The sequence below is a fragment of the Dendrobates tinctorius genome, unplaced genomic scaffold (genome assembly GCF_039654945.1).
Source record: "Dendrobates tinctorius isolate UK_male_01 unplaced genomic scaffold, ASM3965494v1 ptg000049l, whole genome shotgun sequence".
In the NCBI taxonomy this organism is placed as follows: domain Eukaryota; kingdom Metazoa; phylum Chordata; class Amphibia; order Anura; family Dendrobatidae; genus Dendrobates; species Dendrobates tinctorius.
This window is the reverse complement of record NW_027361717.1, coordinates 25,352,501-25,374,361: the sequence shown is the minus strand read 5'-3', so window position 1 is coordinate 25,374,361 and position 21,861 is coordinate 25,352,501. Positions and strand designations below refer to the sequence as shown.

Below are 21,861 nucleotides of genomic sequence, written 5' to 3'. Positions count from 1 at the left end.
GATATAAAAGTGCTGGACATCCCCTTTCCCCCTTTAACTGTTATCGCTACCGCTATACCAACTGATAGAAAGTCAGTAAATCCCTCACTTATCATTATCTGCTCCTAATGTTACGTAGCATCATTCTATATAGTAAAGTCACAACAAGATATAGAGATGGAAAATATTATTTATTTTAGGAATATTCTGTAATGAATGTAATATATGACGATATCATAGTCTGGGGCTGCGGCTGTTATCAGCATCACTGCACATGACGGAGTCAGCGACTCTATGAAGAGATGAGGAATCTGTGGATCATTATGGAAATGATCTGTAACTTCTGCAGATTTCTGTAAAGAGAAGACACCAAGTTATTACATCCCATCAGTAGATTCCTAACAAAAAGTAACTAAATTTGAGCTGGAGACTAAAAGAAAGAAAGTCTAATATCTACTTACATGAAGTGCAGGTCGTTCTGATCTAATTCCTCAATGTTCTCCAGACTTGGATCTTCCGTCTACAAAATGGAAAAAATAACAATTAATTCTATGTTACATGTAATATACATATCATGGGGCGGAGGGAGAAGTAATGGTAGATAACTTACCATCTGGTGTTTAGATGATTTTCCTGATCATAGCCCTTCACGCTTGGTGAGATGTTGACCAAAGCTGATGTTAAACTAACAAAAGACCAGAAATGCAGGAAAAATAAGTGATTTTTTTTTTACAGCCTTCAAATGATCGTAGTGTTAATGTATGTACGGCTCCCTTACCTGGGCTGGAATTCAGTATGGTCTCTTCCACTGTCTGCACCATGAACATGGTGCTTCATTGGAAGCAGTAGGTGCGGCACAGGGGGCAGTGGGGGGTGGAGCAGAGCCATCTAGAAATACAGCTCTGATGGAAGCTGTGGTCACATGGAAGGACTGTAACCTGCTCTCCGATCTCATATTCGGTCATACAGATGGTGCATGACTCTGCCTCCTCCTGTGGTGATATATCCCTTGTTGGGAGGTTTGCAATTTGCAATGCTCTCCTGCCATTCCGAGCCTGTTGTCTCCCTGGCATAGGTTGATTTTGTGCAGCTGGCTCCACCTGTGGCAGTGGTGGTGTCATTCTAACCCATCCCTGCAGCTGACGCTGCATGTTAAATAGACGTTCCTGCAGCTCATGCAGGATGTATAGACGATCAAAATGGCTACGGCCTACAGGATATCTGTTTGTAGCTGGAACCTCCCTGGGTCTGCGGCTGGGTGGGGCGGGATATTGCCGCCGGAATTCAAATTCAGGGCTGGCTGTAGATCCACTTGCTTGATGGCCATCATCCCTGCTGCTCTCTCCTGATGTTCTGGAGGACTCCGCAGGGACTGGTCTTAGGGGAGAGCGGCTTCTTTCTCTTCTCTCTTCTTCTCTCCTACGCCTTGGAGGATCTCGGGCCCGTCTCCCTGTCCCCTCAGTGACAGCATTGCTGTCTCTCTGACGTCCATAACTGGTAGAAGGTCTTCCCTCGTTTCTTTGATGAGACCTCAACCTGTGGACAATTATGGCCTGACCTATAAAGAAGTGAGAATTTATCAGAATTATTCCCAATTTTAGCAAACACTTTTGGGCTATAGTGATGGGTCCATCTGCTGCTGTGGTGTTTAGGGAAAGGGGAATCCTAGAACGAATTGCCTTTATTTTGTACTTGGTAAACCTAAACTGTCCTGATATGTGGTCCATCATACCCCAGGTAGAATGCCTCCCAAGAAAGCCCTATAGGGTGGGAATATTGCCTGTCTCCCCCAAATATCACTTACCTTGATTTTCTGGTCGGTGCAGCCATGCCTCATTGTCGGCAATCAGCTGACGCAGCTCTCGGGCGCTCATGACTGAATTACCTGAAGCTGGCTGATAGAATATTGGAGGACTAAGCTCTCCGGTGGCACCGGTGTTATTGTGCTCTGATCAAAGATCAAAAAGTAGCAATGGAAGTAATCACCAGATGTGTAACACAAACTAGTTCGCTCTTCCACAACCAACGTGAAGTGTCAGCAAAAGCATCAACTCTACAAATGGCGCTGATGTCACAGTGCTCAGACATTACACACCCTCAGCACATTCCATGATGCCATTATGACATCACAATTGAGCGTGACCCCCTAATCCTGAGCATAGCATTGTGACATCAGAGCAGCCGGCCGCCATGTTTGCTGCCAACTGGTGAATGAGGCAGAGAATGGGGAATGGAAATATCCCATCTGTTTTAATATAATAGAAATGTATATAAATCTGTCATGGAAAAGATTTCAGAATCCGTTTCCTCCATGTTTGTAAATAGTAGATTTTTTGCTTTGGTCGATATTCTATACAGATTATATCTGGTATAAGTTATCCTCTGCTGTAAACTATAAGGCTATGATCACACACGATTTGTCAGCGTTTTTTAATTCGTTTTTAGCACATTTTCAGCTGCATTTTACAGCACCAGCAAAGTCTGTGAGATTTCAGGATTCTCATGCACACAGCTTGGTTTCTTGGCCTCAGTATTTTATACAATACCTTGGGTTTTGCAGGATGCAGCATGTCACTTTCAGTGTTTTTTCAGCCTTTTTCTGATACGCAGGTATCAGTTTTTGCTGCGTTTTTTGTGTCAAAACCCGATGAAGTAAAATCAGATTTTTTTTATCCACTAAACTTTATCAACATTCACAAGAGACAAATATACCATGACAACAATGGAGGAAAAACGCCCCAAACACACAACTAAAACTAAGCAAAACCTGCTTTGCAATGTGTGAACATAGCTTCAAAATGTAATGTTTGTCTTTATCACTTCTTGTTGTGGGTGATACATTATTGCTAAACAATACACATCTCAGCTGCTGCCTATCAGACTGTCAGGGAAATGATTAGGTTATATAAATAAGTGAAAATAAATATTAATAAATGGTAAAAATACAAATGCCGTCAAAAAGAATTAAAAGGACACCGTAGCTTTAATTTTCTGTGCCACCAGGGCCATCCTACATGACATACACTGATTTTCCCTGGGTGTCATGTGCCCCTATAATAATGTGTCCATATCACTCAGTTACCCCAAATCCAAAAAGTTATTACAACAGTACCTGACTGGTAATTCTTCCTACCTGCAGACCCCTGTGGACACCCCGGGTGGGCTGGTCAGTGAGGCACCAGCAAAGTGCAGATTTAACAGTAAGAGTTGGTGAAATTTCCCTCCTAAAGATCTTGACTGATTTATCTTCTTAACCCCTTCTTGATATGGAGATTTCACATTATTTCAGTTTCAGGTTCATTTCCCCTAATTCCAAGAGCCAAAACTTTTATTTTTCCGTCACTATAGCCATGTGAGGGACTTGATTTTTTGCCGGACGACTTGAACTTTTCAATGACACCATTCATTCTATCACATAGTGAACTGGAGAACGGTAACGAAAATTCAAGGGCGTTAATGCAAAAAAAGTGCAATTCCACAATTGTTGTTTGTTTGTTTTATTAACCATGTACACTCTATGGTAAAACTGACCAGGAAATCTGATTCTCCAGGTCAGTACGAGTACGCAGATGTCAAACATCTTCAGTTTTTAATTATTATTTAAATAGTGAAAAAATGTAAAAAAAAATTAGCTTTTGTTGCATTTTCCAGAATGCGTAATGTTTTCATTTTTTGGACTATGGGGCTGTGTGAGGAATTGTTTTTTGCGCCTTGAGCTGATGTTTTTATTGTACCATTTTGGGGTAGATACGATGTATTAATGTCTCCTTATTGCATTTCATTGCAAAAATGTAATTTAGGCGTTTTTGATTTCTTTTCTCGTTACTCCGTATACCGACTGGATTAATTTACTTTATATTTTGATAGATCGGACCTTTACAAACACAGTGATGCCAAATATGTGTATTTTTTAAATTATTTTATTTTTAATGGGGCATAGGGTTCGTCACTCACCCACAAAGCACTCCATGGTTCAACACTGTGAAGATCTAGAGTTGTGGGTGTTATTAATCACCTAGGCAGGTTAAAGATGCAACAAGTTTTATTTGTATCCATACAAGCATTTCAGTAAGTCCAGGTAGATGACCCCACTCTAATGCCCCCAGTCCACGGGATCAGCAACAAGTCAGTAAAAATAGTCCATGGGATAATTCCTAGGGGAATATAGATCTCACGACCGAAGCCCGAGAAAACTTAGTTCCAAGATCGATAGTCCATTCATAGCTTCCAGGAGCGGCCTTAACTCTGCTCCTTTCGCTTCAGATACCCAGACACAACTGCGCTCCCCCATCAAGTCTCTCAACTCTACTCCCAACCCCCTAACGAATGTACATTGAATTCATAGCCAGTGAAGTCTCCGGCCAGTCTGGAGTGGTGTGAACCCTAGTGGCCCCCCTGCCAAGAGAAAGAAAGGCACATATTCCCCCACCAGATAAGGTCATTGAATGTACGTACAACATAAATTGAGGTAACTAGTCATCTGTGCTGGGAAAGTATTTCAGTTCCTCACAAGCACCACCCTACATCTCCTCCCTTGTCTCAGTCTACCACCCTACCCGTGCCCTCCATTTTGCTAATGACCTGAGATTGACATCCTCAATAATCATAATCTCCCACTCCTGTGTCCAAAACTTCTCACTTGATGCACAAATTTTTTGGAATGCACTACCCAGGATAATTTGTGAGGATACCCAATACCCACAGTTTTAAGCATGTCCTTAAACGCATTTCTTCAGACTGGCTGTGAAGGATGATGTACAGTTCTCTCCACTCCTGAAATGTGCCCCCACCCTGGCATCCCCCAAGGCCATAAAAAGCCATGCAGTGTTTATCTTTAATTAAAAAGCTAGGAACAGGCCCTTTGAAGCGTTTGACACAAAGGTGCAAAATCCCCTGCAAGCTACAGACAAACTGAAGTCTTTTGTCCGACTTGAAACACATGGATATGCTTTGTCATACAACAAATAACAGCAAGGCTATGAGGTATTGAATCTGGAAAATGCAATATCTCTGAGACTAGCCGAGCACATTATCCAAATCGGTGTTCCTTTCCCCATGCACCCATGTTACTTAGCCACTAGTAGCACTCTAGACTACTGAATTATAAAGCTTAGCCACCCGGAATTACATGCGGGAGGCATATTTTGTACTTTATGTGCAGATAAAATCCAGCCAAATCCAGTGGCACTGCTGCCATTCCATTCAGAGCTTCGGGCAGAAATTTGTGGGTCATTCCGGTTCTGGACTGGAAATCATACTCTCAGAGATGGGAGGAGAGAGCCTGCACAAGCCCAGGGGTGGGCGCAGAGTGTGGGAGGAGAAGCTAAGTGGGCAGCATGGTGGCTCCGTGGTTAGCACTGCAACGCTGGAGTCCTGGGTTCAATTCCCACGAAGGACAACATCTGCAAGGATTTTTTATGTTCTCCGTGTGTTAGTGTGGGTTTCCTCTGGGTATTCCGGTTTCCTCCCACATAGACATACCTGATAGGGAATTTAGAGTTGAGATGATAATGTGTCCAACTGTAATGCGCTGCGGAATATGTTAGCGCTATATAAAAATAAATAATATTTATTTATTATTATTATTATAGCTCTTCACTTGGAGCTCAGTTTTTCTTCTGGCTGGAGGACCCGTTATCAGACAGATCCAGGAAAGCCTGTAACTAAGATTTGGACCTGTGATCCGTCAGCGCCTCCCTGTGGTCACATGCTACATAACACGGTAATTGCAACCTATCTAGACCTTATCCTTTGTACTAGACCCCTGACTGCATAATTGTATATTGTTCTGTAAATATATGCTTGTATATTTCTAGTCCACCTTTTAGGCGATTAAATATAAAATTAATCTTGGGCTGCCCTTTCCATGAATCCCCACATCCTCACACTCGGCTTGTTATTTATACGCTGCTGGGTTGGTTCCTACGGGCGCATGACACGTCACGCGTCCTGCGTCCCCTTTCTTTATCACTGGGGATGCAGGCTGTGCGCAGTATGCGTTTGGCGGCGTATGCGTCTTTTTGACGGTGCGCCGAGCGCAACCAAATTGCAGGTTGCGTTTGGCACTGGTCGGCGCACCGTCAAAAGGACGCATACGCCGCCAAACGCATACTGCGCATGGCCTGCGTCTCCAGTGATAAAGATAGGGGACGCATGCAGCGTCTTGCGCCGGTAGGCGGGGCTACCAGAGGGGGCGGAGCTTAGCGGCGGCCGTGCGCAGGTCATCGCTGCGCCCTGAAAAGCTAATGTGAAACCACCCTAAGCTTGCTGTCGGGCGGGGCTTATTTCAAATGAGAATCTGGTAGCAGAATACCGTATTGTTTTAGTGAGGAACTCTGGCATTGATGGCCAGGAGGTTTATTTATCCCCAGCCTGGACTGATGATATATATCACCTCTCACTGGGAGCGCCTCACTTACTAGTACCATATAAGGGAAGCCTTTCCGGCGACTATTTTCCCTCAGTGCAGTTCCCTGACTGACCTGGGGCAAGTGGTTCCTCCAGAGAGCCGACCCCTGCTAGGTCCTTCTCTCCCCTCCCCCTAAGGTGAGCGAAGTTGACCCCCCTTCCCCTGTGAGATCCCTCATAGATTGGTGGCAGCGCGGTGGGATCGAGATAATAGTGTGCGTGGGATCCCTACTCCCAGACACTAAGGACTACCAGCAGTAGCTTGTGTTGCTGGGATCTTAAGATGAGCTCAGTACTAGACAGTCGGAGAGCAAGTACTATAGAGGTGTGGGTGCTCGGGTTGCCGCTGTATCTGTGATCGAGGGCTGAAAAGACTGGCTGCAAACACTCGAAGCCGGACAAAAGTGATGGCTGTGGAGCTGGCCCGTTATGTGGAGAATAACTGTACTGGTTCCAAAGAAGGGGTGAACCAGGGGGGTGGTTCCTTCCGGGCTCCCCAAGCGTCTCGCCGCCAGTGCAGTACTCTGCAGGAGAACGCCCCCCTACCGCCCTTCTCCCCGGACAGCTCAGATCGGAGGCACTCTTTCAAGCTGCCCTGGCAAGTCTCGAAGTGGGGAATGAGGAAACCTACGCAGCCCTCCTGAAAGCGGCAGAGCGCCAGGCAGATCGAGAGGAGGCACAAGCAGATCGACAGCATCAGCAGGAGTTGGCTCGGCAGGGCCTCCTTACGGCCCACCCCAGCACCTACGGAACCCAAGACATCCAAGGTCCGAGCCGAGGACTTCCCCTTGCTGGAGAAGGACGGAGACCTGGACTCCTTTCTGCGAGCCTTTGAGCGGACCTGCCGACAGCACCATCTGGCCTCGGATCAGTGGGCCAAGTACCTGACCCCCTGTTTGAGAAGTAAGTCTCTGGAAGTTTTGGGGGACTTGCCTGCTGGGGCGGAACTGGACTAGGAGAGCATCAAACAGGCTCTGATCCAGCAGTTCAACCTCACCGCGTAGTAGTACTGCAGGAAGTTCCGAAGCCTGCAAAAAGGCCCCAAGGACACGTGGGCCGAACACATGCGAGCCCTTATGAGAGCTGCAGAGCACTGGACCAAGGGTCTGGAGCTGATCGGCGGGTTTATTGGGTGTGGTACCCCCATCAATCTGACATTAATGACCTATCTTAAAGATAGGCCATCAATATAAAAGTGCTGGACATCCCCTTTTCCCCTTTAACTGTTATTGCTACCACTATACCAACTGATAGAAAATCAGTAAGGGTATGTGCACACGGTGCGTATTCTGCTTTGGAATTTTCCACACAGATTTCACTAAATCCGCAGGTCAAATTACCTGCAATTTTCCTGAGGATTTAGTGCATTTTTTGTGCGGTTTTACTGCATGTTTTCTGTGGATTTCTAGAATGGAGCATATGGAAAACTGCAGCAAAACCACATAAAAGAAGTGACATGCTGCATTTTTCATCCCGCACCAAATCTGCGCGAAAAAAAAACTCAGCATGTGCACTGTGGATTTTGTTTTACATAGCCTATACTGCTAGTGTACATCACATGCAGTTCTGCGAATCCACAGGGCCAAATCCGCTGCGGATCCGCAGCAGAATCTGCACCGTGTGCACATAGCCTAAATCCCTCACTTACCATTATCTGCTCCTAATGTTACGTAGCATCATTCTATGTAGTAAAGTCACAACCAGATGTAGAGATGGTAAATATTATTTATTTTAGGAATATTCTGTAATGAATGTAATATATGACGATATCATAGTCTGGGGCTGCAGCTGTTACCAGCATCACTGCACATGATGGAGTCAGCGACTCTATGAAGAGATGAGGAATCTGTGGATCATTATGGAAATGATCTGTAACTTCTGCAGATTTCTGTAATGAGAAGACACCAAGTTATTACATCCCATCAGTAGATTCCTAATAAAAAGTAACTAAATCTGAGCTGGAGACTAAAAGAAAGAAAGTCTAATATCTACTTACATGAAGTGCAGGTCGTTCTGATCTAATTCCTCAGTGTTCTCCAGACTTGGATCTTCCGTCTACAAAAAGGAGAAAATAACAATTAATTCTATGTTACATGTAATATACATATCATGGGGCGGAGGGAGAAGTAATGGTAGATAACTTACCATCTGGTGGTTGGATGATTTCCCTGATCATAGCCCTTCACGCTTGGTGAGATGTTGACCAAAGCTGATGTTAAACTAACGAAAGACCAGAAATGCAGGAAAATTAAAAGTTTTATTTTTTTTACAGCCTTCAATTGAACGTAGTGTTAATGTATGTGCGTCTCCCTTACCTGGGCTGGAATTCAGTATGGTCTCTTCCACTGTCTGCACCATGATCCTGGTGCTTCATTGGAAGCAGTAGGTACGGCACAGTGGGGGGTGGAGCAGAGCCATCTAGAAATACAGCTCTGATGGAAGCTGTGGTCACATGGAAGGACTGCGACCTGCTCTCCGATCTCATATTCGGTCATACAGATGACACATGACTGGGTCTCCCCCTCTGGGGTTACATCTCTTGCTGGGAGATTTGCAATTCAGCCGTCTCCCTGGCACAGGTATATTTTGTGAATACACCGCACTGCCGTCAGCACTTGGATCAGAGCGTGAAGCGGCATGTATTTCTATTGGGGACTATGCTGCCTATTGGGGACGTATGCTGCCTATTGGGGACCTATGCTGCCTATTGGGGATATTTACGTTCCTATTTGGGACATTTACCTTACTATTTGGGACATTTACTTTCCTATTGGGGACATTTACCTGTCTATTGGGGACATTTACCTGTCTATTGGGGACATTTACCTGTCTATTGGTGACCTATACTGCCTATTGGGGACCTATGCTGCCTATTGGAGACATTTACCTGCCTATTGGAGACATTTACCTGCCTATTGGGGACAAATGCTGCCTACTTGGAACATTTATCTGCCTATTGGGGACATTTACCTGCCTATTGGGGACCTATGCGGCCTGTTGGGGACATTTACCTGCCTATTGGGGACATTTTCCTGCCTATTGGGGACATTTACCTGTCTACTTGGGACCTATGTTGCCAATTGGGGACATTAATGTATATGCAAAATGTAAATACCGTATATACTCGAATATAAGCCTAGATTTTCAGCCCGTTTTTTTTGGGCTGAAAGTCCCCCTCTCGGCTTATATTCGAGTCATATACACCGGGGGGTCGGAGGGGGAGAGGGGGCGGGGGTGTCAGGTCATACTTACCCGTCCTGACGCTGTCTCTTGAGCCCCCAGCTTCTCCGCTCTCACTGTTCCTGCCTTCAGTGGTCACGTGGTACCGCTCATTAAAACTCATGAATATGCGCATATTCATGAGTTTTAATGAGCGGTATCACATGACCGCTGAACGCAGGAAGAGAGAGCGCGGAGAAGCTGGGGGCTCAAGCGACAGCGTCAGGACGGGTAAGTATAGCGATACTCACCTGTCCTGCGTCCATGGCTGCTTGCTGCTGTCTGTCATCGGTCAGTGACTTGAGACAGCAGAGGGCGCGGTGACGTGATTAGTGCGCGCCGCGCCCCCTGCAGTCTGAACGTCACTGACTGATGACGTGGCAGATAGCGGTGAGCAGCCATGGACGCAGGACAGGTGAGAATCTGACACCCAGCGACGGAGAGGTGAGTATGTCATTTTTTTTATTTTTACATGCAGCAGCAGCAGCGGCAGCACATGGGGGAATAATCTTTAGGAGCTTCTAATGGGGGCAGTATATGGGGGAACAATCTATGGAGCTTCTAATGGGGGCAGTATATGGGGGAACAATCTATGGAGCTGCTTATGGGGGCAGTATATGGGGGAACAATCTATGGAGCTGCTTATGGGGGCAGTATATGGGGGAACAATATGGAGCTTCTAATGGGGGCAGCATATGGGGGAACGATCTATGGAGCTGCTTATGGGGGCAGTATATGGGGGAACAATCTATGGAGCTGCTTATGGGGGCAGTATATGGGGGAACAATATGGAGCTTCTTATGGGGGCAGCATATGGGGGAATAATCTATGGAGCTTCTAATGGGGGCAGTATATGGGGGAACAATCTATGGAGCTGCTAATGGGGGGGCAGTATATGGGGGAACAATATGGAGCTTCTAATGGGGGCAGCATATGGGGGAACAATCTATGGAGCTGCTTATGGGGGCAGTATATAGGGGAACAATATGGAGCTTCTAATGGGGGCAGCATATGGGGGAACAATCTATGGAGCTGCTAATGGGGGCAGCATATGGGGGAATAATCTATGGAGCTTCTAATGGGGGCAGTATATGGGGGAACAATCTATGGAGCTGCTTATGGGGACACCATATGGGGGAACAATATGGAGCTTCTAATGGGGGCAGCATATGGGGGAACAATCTATGGAGCTGCTTATGGGGGCAGTATATGGGGGAACAATATGGAGCTTCTTATGGGGGCAGCATATGGGGGAATAATCTATGGAGCTTCTAATGGGGGCAGTATATGGGGGAACAATCTATGGAGCTTCTAATGGGGGCAGCATATGGGGGAACAATCTATGGAGCTTCTTCTGGGGACACCATATGGGGGAATAATCTATGGAGCATTTTCCACCCTAGGCTTATACTCGAGTCAATAAGTTTTCCCAGTTTTTTAGTGGCAAAATTAGGGGGTCGGCTTATACTCGGGTCGGCTTATACTCGAGTATATACTGTACATTTAAACACATGACCTTTACACAAAGAAAACAAAAAGCAAAAAACAAATATCATAAAATAAAAAAGTAAAAATAAATTGCAAAAACTGCATGAAGGTAGTAATAATAAGTATTTAGTAAACATAATTTTGATCAAAAGAATGTACAAGCCATCCCGCCACGTCACGACAACCCTTGTGGGACAGTCCTAACTCTTGTATTTAAAACCTTTCCACTTGTCAAGTGACGTAAATGTGAACAAGGACCGAGGGACTGAACCACCAGTAAAAGCATAGACCAGACAGGATGGATTTCCCTACTCAGAAACAGGTTGGTCACACCCTTATATGCACTGTGATGCAGTAACCCCTGTGACAGCTAGGGGGCATTGTATAGGTTTCCCAGGATATGCATGCAGGCATTTCCTTTATTGTGATGGGGAAATGGCGGGCGGCAGGATTGTAAATGGCCGATATGTATCACAGGGGTGGGTGCCCTGTGATGGAAACTGCAATGTGTATTGATCAGCAGAGGTACTGCTGATGATTTCTGTTATTCAATGGGGAAGCTTCCAGGTGAATTCGGTGGGACCAGTCACCTACAAACCCACCCAGGGGCGTGTGTCTGAACGCCCAAAGTAAAGCCTTTGTGTGTGTGGCTGTGTGGAATAGAACCTGTAGTGAGGTCATGACCATGTGATCCATACCTCCCCTGTGGGTGTGGTTACGGGACATATAATGTGACCAGGGTGGGTCATGTGTGTACCTGAATGGTTCAGACTGCTAGGTCCTCTAAGGACTGTGTTGGGAGATCCTGGGAGGAGGATCGGATCCTTGGAGCACATGGCGAGACTTTGGATCTGGTGGGGCCGTTGTGTTGGGAAACCCTGGGAGTAGGTTCGGATCCCTGAATAGCATCCGATGAGGCCTGTGTGTGTTGGATGGTCCCAGGAGGGGACGGCCATCCTGAATAGCACCCAGACAGGCCACGTGTGTGAGCAGAGCCTGTGACTGCCTGCGTTTGGGGAGCTACTACCCGGATGTGGGTCTGGAACTGTGAGGCGGCCTAGTGAGTAAGGCATTGTCCGGAACGGTGATTCCAGTGCGACCGCTTCCCTGAGAGAGAGAGAGTACTGACAAGAGTCAGCTTGCGAAGCAGGAGCTCCTAAGAGGTAACCCCGGACAGGGGGAAAACTGTGTTGAGGCTATAGTGCCTGTTTGCTGGACATGGCACAGCCTGTATGACCACAGGTCTGATAGAGCGGAGCTCTATTATGAACATTCATCTGTCTGATGTAAGACTGTTACCTGTTGTGAGCTCATTTTCGGGTTTGCCTCTGGCTTCTGGTGAGGGTTATGGAGCTGGCTGTGCTGACAGAGGAGTAGTGAGTTCTCTATCTGGACTCCCACTGTGGGTGAAGGGAGGTAATGAAGCTGATCTAAATGGCAGAGACCGGCCACCTGAGGAAGAGGATTGCGATTGGACATCAGGAGTTTCTGATTGGATTTAAGGCAGCCGACTCCCTAGTTTCTTGCTGGTGATTTTTCCTGACTGTAGCTTCTGGTTTCATAGTTTGGTTCCTGCCTTCTTAAAGCTAAGTTTTCTCTGCTATTGTTCATATGAGTTTTTGTCTGGTTAAGGCTGCTTTCATACATCCGGCTTTTTGAATCCGGCACGATGCGGCGAAATTTGGAACAACCGGATCCAGTTTTGTCCCATAGAGTTGTATTGTCGCCGCACCGTGCCGGATGGGTATGTGGCGCATCCGGTTGTTGCCGGATATGGCAAAAAGTAGCCGTCCGGCATCTGCAAAAAACGTTCGCTGCAACGTTTTTTGACAGCGCCGGACCGGTTTTTCTCAGAGTGCATGCGCGGAGACTCTGAGTCTCGCGCTGCTCTTTTAAATGTGGGCACCACCGTATCCGGCCACACAGGCATCTGGTGTCTCCGGCACATCCCGGATCCGCCCCTACGGCTTTTCGCCGCACCAAGCCGGATGTGTGAAATCAGCCTTACTTAGTTTCTGTGTTCAGTCAGCCCTGGCTGGGACTGGGCTGAATCCCCATTTTGTCTCTGATCAGTTGATCTCTTTTGCTCTGCCTTCAGAATATACCTGAGTGCTGATATAGGGAACTGAAGTCTAGCGACTTCAGGGCTTTTTTCTATCAGACGTGTTGGACATTTTGGCAGGGTTTTTTGCATGATTGCAGACAGCAGCTTTTCTTTCCTGTCCTTTCTAGTCCTGAGTCACTCGGTAAACCCCATTTTTGGTATGAAGGGATGGAGTCAGTTCCCACCTGCAGCTGCTGCCACCACTCCTACAGCTGCTTTACAGAGCCATTGTCCTCCACCTGGTCGGATGAGACCAAGGGCTCTGCTGCCCGTATTGCATTGTTACTGACAGTAAGCAGCTTAGCAATTGTGGCATACCGAGGTATTGTGGCCTCTTCCTCCCCACAATTCAAGAGGCGTACAGGTACTCTCCCTTTGCGAACATCAACTACCTATCATGTCGGACACTGTTCACACCAGGGTGTCCGGCAGACAGCGGTAATACCCTGTTGGGTATTCTGTTCCAGTCGGGATAGGGTTAACCAGGTTGTCATGCTGGCTGAGGGCTGGGCCACGCCCTTGGTCTTTAAATAGTTCGTCCTGACTACGGGCGTCGCCGACTATAGCTTTAGCCTAGTGCTAGCAATACCGGTCAGCAGTGGTGGTGTTGGAGCGTCTGATATCTGGTGCAGTATATCCCTCAGTGGTTCTTTCTCCAATCTGTTATATATATATTTGGTTGCCCTTGCACATTATTGTATTCCCTTGTGTATTAACTGTGTGGTGTTTCTTTTACCCCTGTCCATACGTTTTTGTGGGGTCTGGTGTCTAGTCCCCTCACTGGGTGGAGGGTGGTGGGTTCAGCTTAGGGCTGGACAGGAGACAGGGACAGGGTGGAGGCTCAGGCAGGCACACCTTCAGTGTAAACCCTGGGTAGAGGGACAGACAGGGTTCCCCTAGTCTGAGGGACATCGCAGGGGTCCCGGGGTTTTTGCCTAAAGTAACCTAGGCATACCATGACATTATAGTCGGCCCAAATAATAAAGTGAGAGAAAAAAAAAAAAAAAAGGTATAGATTGGGAATATAGGGGTTACTTACTATGGATCCTATACTTTCCCTAACCAAGCAGCTGGAGGCTCTATCCATACAGGTCACTGAACTCAGGGGGGCGGTCCAGCAACAAGGCCTGTCAGCTCCTGCAGTACCTGCTGAGGCTGCAGCCAGGGCAGCTGAGCCCAAGTTTCCCCTTCCTGAACGATTTGCTGGTGATCGTGGTAAGTTCACGGTGTTTCGTGAATCATGCAAATTGTATTTCCGTATGCGTCCACATTCCTCAGGTAATGAGGCTCAACGCGTGGGCTTGGTGATTTCTTTGCTGAGTGGTGACCCACAGGCCTGGGCCTTTTCACTCCCTTGAGACTCACAGGCATTTGAATCTGTAGATTTTTTTTTCTCTGCTCTGGGTTTGATCTATGACGATCCGGATAGATTAAACTTAGCAGAGTCTAAGATACGCTCACTGCTACAGGGTGATCGACCAGCTGAGGATTACTGCACGGAATTCCGGCGCTGGGCGGTGGACACGCAGTGGAATGACCCTGCGCTTAGAAGTCAATTTTTGCATGGGGTTTCTGGAAGGGTTAAACAGACTCTCCTAATGTACGAGACTCCCGCCTCTCTGGAGGCTGCGATGGCACTTGTAGTACGCATAGACCGACGTCTCCGTCAGGGGGCGCTGGTTTCGTTGCCTCCGAGAGGTGGGGGAGTGGTCGGTGAGGTTGCCGCGGGTGAATCCGTGGAACCCATGCAGATCGCTGGTATAGCACAGTCACCGAGTAACAAGCCTAAACGTCCTTGGCACAGAAGGCAGGGGCTCTGTTTTTTTTGTGGCAAAGGAGGACATTTTATTAACGCTTGCCCCCTGGTACCTAAGAAGGGCGCGCCGGCGGAAAACTGATAGGCTCAGAGGGTTTGGAGGAGTCTAGTCTGAGCCTTTGTGTATCCTCCGTCATGGTTTCCCAGTGTATGCTCCCTGCTAGGGTGGTACTTGGGGGGCAAATGCTCTCTATTACAGTATTTATTGATAATGGCTCAGCTGCCAATCTCATTGATGAGAGGTTCGCGCATACAGCGGGATTTCCGGTGGAGAAATTGCCGAACCCCATCCGGGTGGTTACCATCAATGCTTCCCCGTTGTCTCAAGGGGAGATCACAGAGTGTGTGTTGGATATACAACTCCACATCGGAGTATTACACTCAGAGCGGGTAACTTGTAAGGTGCTTAGTAACTTACCGGCTCAGATGGTTCTGGGCTTTCCATGGTTGTCAATGCATAATCCTGTTATTGATTGGAAGACCCAGGACATAATTCAGTGGAGCAGGGAGTGTCAGGAGAGGTGCCTGGCAACATGTATTTCCGCTTTGACCCCCAGTATCCCGGAGCCGTTGCTGGATTATGCGGATGTATTTTCTGAGAAGGGTTGTTCGGAACTACCACCGCATCGCCCCTATGACTGTGCTATTAGGTTGAAACCAGGGGCCAAGTTACCTAAAGCTAGAATGTTTAATATCTCAGGTCCCGAGAGGCTAGCTCTCAAGGAAAACATTGCGGATAGCCTGAGCAAGGGTCATACTAGACCTTCCTCTTCTCCTCTGGCTGCTGGCTTCTTCTTTGTTAAAAAGAAGGATGGCGGTTTACGCCCGTGTCTGGATTTCAGAGAACTCAACCAGATTACGGTCCGTGATCCTTACCCTATGCCACTTATACCCGATTTATTCAACCAAGTGGTTGGTGCCAGGTGGTTCTCCAAACTGGACCTCAGGGGGGCGTACAATCTTATAAGAGTCCGTCAGGGGGATGAGTGGAAGACAGCGTTCAATACCCCTGAGGGTCACTTTGAGAGTTTGGTAATGCCGTTTGGGTTGACTATGGCACCGGCGGTTTTTCAACACTTCATTAATGATGTCTTCTCTCAGTTGTTGGGGAGGTTCGTTATAATTTATCTTGAAGACATCCTCATTTTCTCTCGCGACCATGATACACATATAGAGCATGTTAGACAGGTTCTGCAGTTGCTCAGAGAGAACAGGCTCTATGTCAAGCTTGAAAAATGTGTGTTTTTCGTACAGGAGCTACTGTTCTTGGGTTATATAATCTCCGCCTCAGGTTTTAAGATGGACACCGCAAAGGTGCAGGCGGTACTACATTGGGATCGGCCTGATAAGCTTAAGGCGCTTCAGCGATTTCTTGGCTTCTCCAATTACTATAGGAAATTTATTAAGAACTTCTCTATGATTGCCAAACCACTGACTGACATGACTAAGAAGGGTACCGACTTTTCTGACTGGTCTGAGCCTGCGGTACAGGCGTTTGAATTCCTCAAGAATAGTTTTGCCTCAGCGCCCATTCTGGTGCAGCCCGATGTCTCCTTACCATTTGTCGTGGAGGTGGATGCGTCGGAGGTTGGAGTGGGGGCTGTACTGTCTCAGGGCCCTTCTTGGGCCAAGTTGCATCCGTGTGCCTTCTTCTCCAAGAAGCTGTCGCCTGCAGAGCGTAATTATGATATTGGCAACAGGGAACTATTGGCCATCAAATTGGCATTTGAGGAGTGGCGACACTTCTTGGAGGGGGCTGTTCATCAGATTACTGTGATAACCGACCATAAGAATTTGCTTTATTTAGAATCTGCTAAGCGCCTGTCCTCCAGACAGGCTCGCTGGGCATTATTCTTCACCTGGTTCAACTTCATTGTTACCTATCGACCTGGGACGAAGAATGTTAAGGCAGACGCTTTATCCAGGTGTTTTCCTGGTGGAGAGTTATGTGAAGAGCCGGTGCCTATTCTCCAAAAGGGTGTGGTGGTATCTGCCATCACGACAGAGATTGAGGCAGAGATTGCGGAGGCTCAGGAGGTGGTACCGCCGGGGTTGCCTGCTAATAAATCTTTTGTGCCGCTACATCTACGCTCTAGAGTGTTGGGCGAACATCACGACACGGTACTGGCAGGTCATCCAGGGGTTAAGAGCACTCTGGAACTGGTATCGCGTCGTTTTTGGTGGCCTAAAATCCGGCAGGATGTGGCCTCATATGTTGCTGCCTGTACCACGTGCGCACCGGCCAAGACTCCTCGTTCCCGTCCCGCTGGTAGCTTGCAGCCTCTCGGGGTGCCCAGTAAGCCATGGACTGAGATTTCCATGGATTTTATTACTGACTTGCCCGCCTCGGCAGGGAACTCGGTCATTTTGGTAATTGTTGATAGGTTCTCCAAAATGTCACATTTCGTTGCTTTACTGTCTTTGCCCAATGCTAAGACTCTTGCTCAGATATTTATTCGCGAGGTGGTCAGACTTCATGGTGTCCCGTCTGACATTGTGTCTGATCAAGGTACGCAGTTTGTGGCAAAGTTTTGGAGAGCTTTTTGTTCTCGCCTTGGAATCAAATTATCTCATTCATCGGCTTTCCACCCTCAGTCGAATGGACAGACTGAGCGGATGAACCAAAACCTGGAGCAATACTTGCGCTGCTTTATTTCCGACAATCAGGAAGAGTGGTCAGCGTTTCTTCCTCTGGCAGAATTCGCAATAAACAACCATTGCCAGGAATCGTCTGGGGAATCTCCTTTTTTTTTGTGTGTATGGTCAACATCCTCAATTTTGCACCTTGCGTCAGGGGTGCTCAGTTGGCGTCCCTGAAGAGGACCAGTTGGGAGTTCAATTGTCGTCTGTTTGGAGGAGAGTCAAGCAGCGCTTGTTGAAGGTGGGTTCCAGGTACAAACGGGTGGCTGACTGCAGACGTGTGCCAGGTCCGGACCTGTGTGTGGGTGATTGGGTGTGGTTATCTACTAGGAACATTAAGCTCAAGATACCGTCACTTAAGTTGGGTCCCAGGTTCATTGGCCCATTTAGAATCTCCGCAGTGATCAACCCAGTGGCATTTCGTTTGGAGTTGCCGGCTGTGTATAAGATTCATAATGTATTTCACAAAGCATTGCTAAAGAAGGTCGTGGGTTTGGTGGATGGTTCCCCCGGGCCACCACCTCCCGTCTTGGTGGATGGCGCGTTGGAATTTGAGGTGTCCAAAGTGGTGGACTCTAGGGTTGTGCGTCGCACTCTACAGTACCTGGTCCACTGGCGTGGCTATGGTCCTGAGGAGAGGACATGGGTGCCGGCCTCTGACATTCATGCTGATCGACTGGTTACTATGTTCCATCGTCGCCATCCGGACAAGCCAGGTCCTCGACATGGTGAGGTTCCGGAGGTCCCTCGTAGAAGGCGGGGTACTGTCATGTCGGACACTGTTCACACCAGGGTGTCCGGCAGACAGCGGTAATACCCTGTTGGGTATTCTGTTCCAGTCGGGATAGGGTTAACCAGGTTGTCATGCTGGCTGAGGGCTGGGCCACGCCCTTGGTCTTTAAATAGTTCGTCCTGACTATGGGCGTCGCCGACTATAGCTTTAGCCTAGTGCTAGCAATACCGGTAAGCAGTGGTGGTGTTGGAGCGTCTGATATCTGGTGCAGTATATCCCTCAGTGGTTCTTTCTCCAATCTGTTATATATATATTTGGTTGCCCTTGCACATTATTGTATTCCCTTGTGTATTAACTGTGTGGTGTTTCTTTTACCCCTGTCCATACGTTTTTGTGGGGTCTGGTGTCTGGTCCCCTCACTGGGTGGAGGGTGGTGGGTTCAGCTTAGGGCTGGACAGGAGACAGGGACAGGGTGGAGGCTCAGGCAGGCACACCTTCAGTGTAAACCCTGGGTAGAGGGACAGACAGGGTTCCCCTAGTCTGAGGGACATCGCAGGGGTCCCGGGGTTTTTGCCTAAAGTAACCTAGGCATACCATGACATTACCCCTCTGGCTGTCAGGACAGTGGGCCGGCTATCAGACTACACTGGCTCTACCAATGCTTGGTAATCTTTTCCTCTGAGGCCGATGGCTGCCCGACACCAAATTAACATTTCACATCTGGGGGGTATCGCAATGGGGAAAGAATCACTCACTCTGACGCTGCCAATTTCTCCGCCAGACAGTTCTACCTGCTGTCTTTGCATTAGGGCCTTGATCTCCTTCTGCAGGACTCATTGTTCACTGGAACCAGCAGTCTCGGCTACATGTTGCAACAAAACAATAACCTCGGCAAGACAATTTTCAATCACATTAGTACCTAGGGTCATCATTGGGTTACATTCTCGTCGATCAATGTCTACAACTATCAGACCTTGAGATTTTAACTCTACTCGCCCCACTTTAATAGTAATCTCTTTACATCCTACTTGCGGCAAAGACTGACCATTGCTGGCAACTACTGTCAGTTCATCACTTGGGCCGCGAGTAAGTTCAGAGTCAGCCCAATACCGCATGTAAAGGATATATGGCATAGTCGTCATCTGAGAGCCAGTGTCCAGAAAAGCATTCATGGGGATGCCGTCAATCACCACTGGGAGAACCGGTCGCCCTCCAACATACATGGCTCGCCAGTTCTTTGGGCCTTGTGGTCCTACTCCTGGGGGTTGTCCCTCTGCCCCAGGGTGGCAGAATCTTGCAATGTGGCCTGCCTTGCAGCAGCGACGACAGATGGAACATCCCTCCTGGTCTTAGCGATCGTTGTCTCTCCCTCGGCGTGGCGGGATCCTCTTCTTCCGTAGCCACGGGATATCCTCTGGACTAGAGGCCAGCTGGATCTTCTCCTTTGATAACACCTGCAGGGACTGCACAGTTTTGGCAAGTGCAGCCATATTTTTGGTCAGCTATTGGACCTAAAGGCGCAGTTCTGTAGATGGATCATTATCCAGAGTCTGTGCATCAGCCTCCACAGGGCTGGGAGGGCAAAATGCTGCTTCTTTGTGGTATGTGATCGCTGGGCGCCTAGGGGGCGCTGGACGGCTGACATTTGGTTCATGCAGCACCCGAATAGCCCTGTCTTTGAAGTCTGCAAAGTCTAGGTCAGGGTTTTGTAGGGCTATGATGCGCAGCTGTGTTCGGTGGGTACTGTATAGGAGTCCCTCAATAAATTGCTCCTTTAGCAGTCTGTCTCCATCTTTCACACTGTCTGGGTCAATCTGCTTTATGGCTCCTTCCCTCTGTGCTGCACCAGTTAGCTGCCCAATAAGGATGTTCACTTTCTGGCTTTCAGACAGAGGATACACCTCAAACAGACTGCACTTTCTCTCGTTAACTTCACTCTGGGTATGTGACTCCTATCAATCTGACATTAATGACCTTTCTTAAAGATTGGCCATCAATATAAAAGTGCTGGACATCCCCAATCCCCCTTTAACTGTTATCGCTACCACTATACCAACTGATAGAAAATCAGTAAATCCCTCACTTAGGCTGGTTTCACATTAGCGCTTTTGTGCGCAGCGCATCGGGCGCACCAGTGCGCATGCGCACTGCGCACCTATATTTTACATGATGTGCGCATGGTCTTGCGCATATTTGCGCTTTCGTGCGCATGCGTTTTTTTGTCTTTTGCGCCAGGCGCGTCAGACGCAACATGTTGCATTTTTGGTTCCGCCCTGTCTCGTTAAAACAACGCATGCGCACGGAATGCGCACGGAATGCGCAAAAACACCACATTGGAGCCTATGGGAGCGCAATACTTGCGCATGGTCTTGCGTTTTTATGCGCATGCGTTTTTTACATAAACATGACTGAAATTTGGTCTAGACAGTAAAAAAACAAAATTGAACCAAGGTGATAAAATGGTGTGGGCACTGGGATTCCACAATACTTTAAGGATTGCTCACTAGTGGACACACAGCACAAGCTGCACCAATGTAAGTATGAAAAACCTAATGTCTGGCTGAAATTTCAATACATTTCTATGTACTTATGTCTCTTTTTTTTTTTATTGCAGCATGTCTTCATCTGGTGAAGAATATGTCCCCGGGACAGGGCAAGAGGCAGAAGAAGTGAGTACTATGCTTCCGTATGGATTTGAAAAAATAAACACATGTGATTAATTTTTTTGGTTTAATTTTCAGAGCTCATCCTCCATCACGCCACCACCACCGGAGGAACGGCAGGAGCAGCAAGGCCAAGTGCGGGCGGGTAGACGTGATGTAAGTACAGACGGACTGTTTTTTTTTTTTTTTTTTCTTATTTTCTAGTCTGGTTTTTTTTTTTTTTTTTTTTTTTTGGTATTTTTTAATTTTATTTTTTTTAAATTTTCATGGTTGTTTTTTTCGATGTTTGTTGTTTTTTTTCCATTTATTTCCATTTAAAACAAATAATTTTTTCATGGATTGTTTATCAATATCTAGGGCTCAAAGTGTGTATGTGTGTGTGTGTGTTTGTGTGTGTGTGTGTGTATGTTTGTTTGTTTGGGTATATGGGCACGGGACTATGGGATGGAGGATATATATGATGGGTATATGGGCATGGGATAGAGGATATGTATGATGGTATATGGGCACGGGACTATGGGATGGCGAACATGTATCATGTGTATATGGGCACAGGCATATGAGATGGCGAATATGTATGATGGGTATATGGGCACAGGACTATGGGATGGAGGATATGTATGATGGAATATGGGCACGGGACTATGGGATGGAGGATATATATGATGGGTATATGGGCATGGGATGGAGGATATGTATGATGGTATATGGGCACGGGACTATGGGATGGCGAATATGTATGATGGGTATATGAGCATGGGACTATGGGATGGAGGATGTGTGATGGGTATATGGGCACTGGACTATGGGA

At 47.4% G+C, this 21,861-nt stretch overlaps 1 protein-coding gene across 9 annotated transcripts in view; it reads left to right on the top strand.

Annotated features, from left to right (window-relative positions):
• LOC141091154 (uncharacterized) overlaps positions 1-21,861 on the top strand; it is a 258,846-nt gene that overhangs the window by 190,860 nt on the left and 46,125 nt on the right. For 8 of the 9 annotated variants that reach the window (XR_012232438.1, XR_012232439.1, XR_012232437.1 and 5 more), the window contains one exon: positions 5,571-5,701. The gene's annotated coding sequence lies outside the window, so the exon portion shown is untranslated. Of the gene's footprint in view, positions 1-5,570; positions 5,702-21,001; positions 21,057-21,128; positions 21,223-21,861 lie in introns of those variants that run through there. The other variant, XR_012232440.1, reaches the window with a different exon arrangement.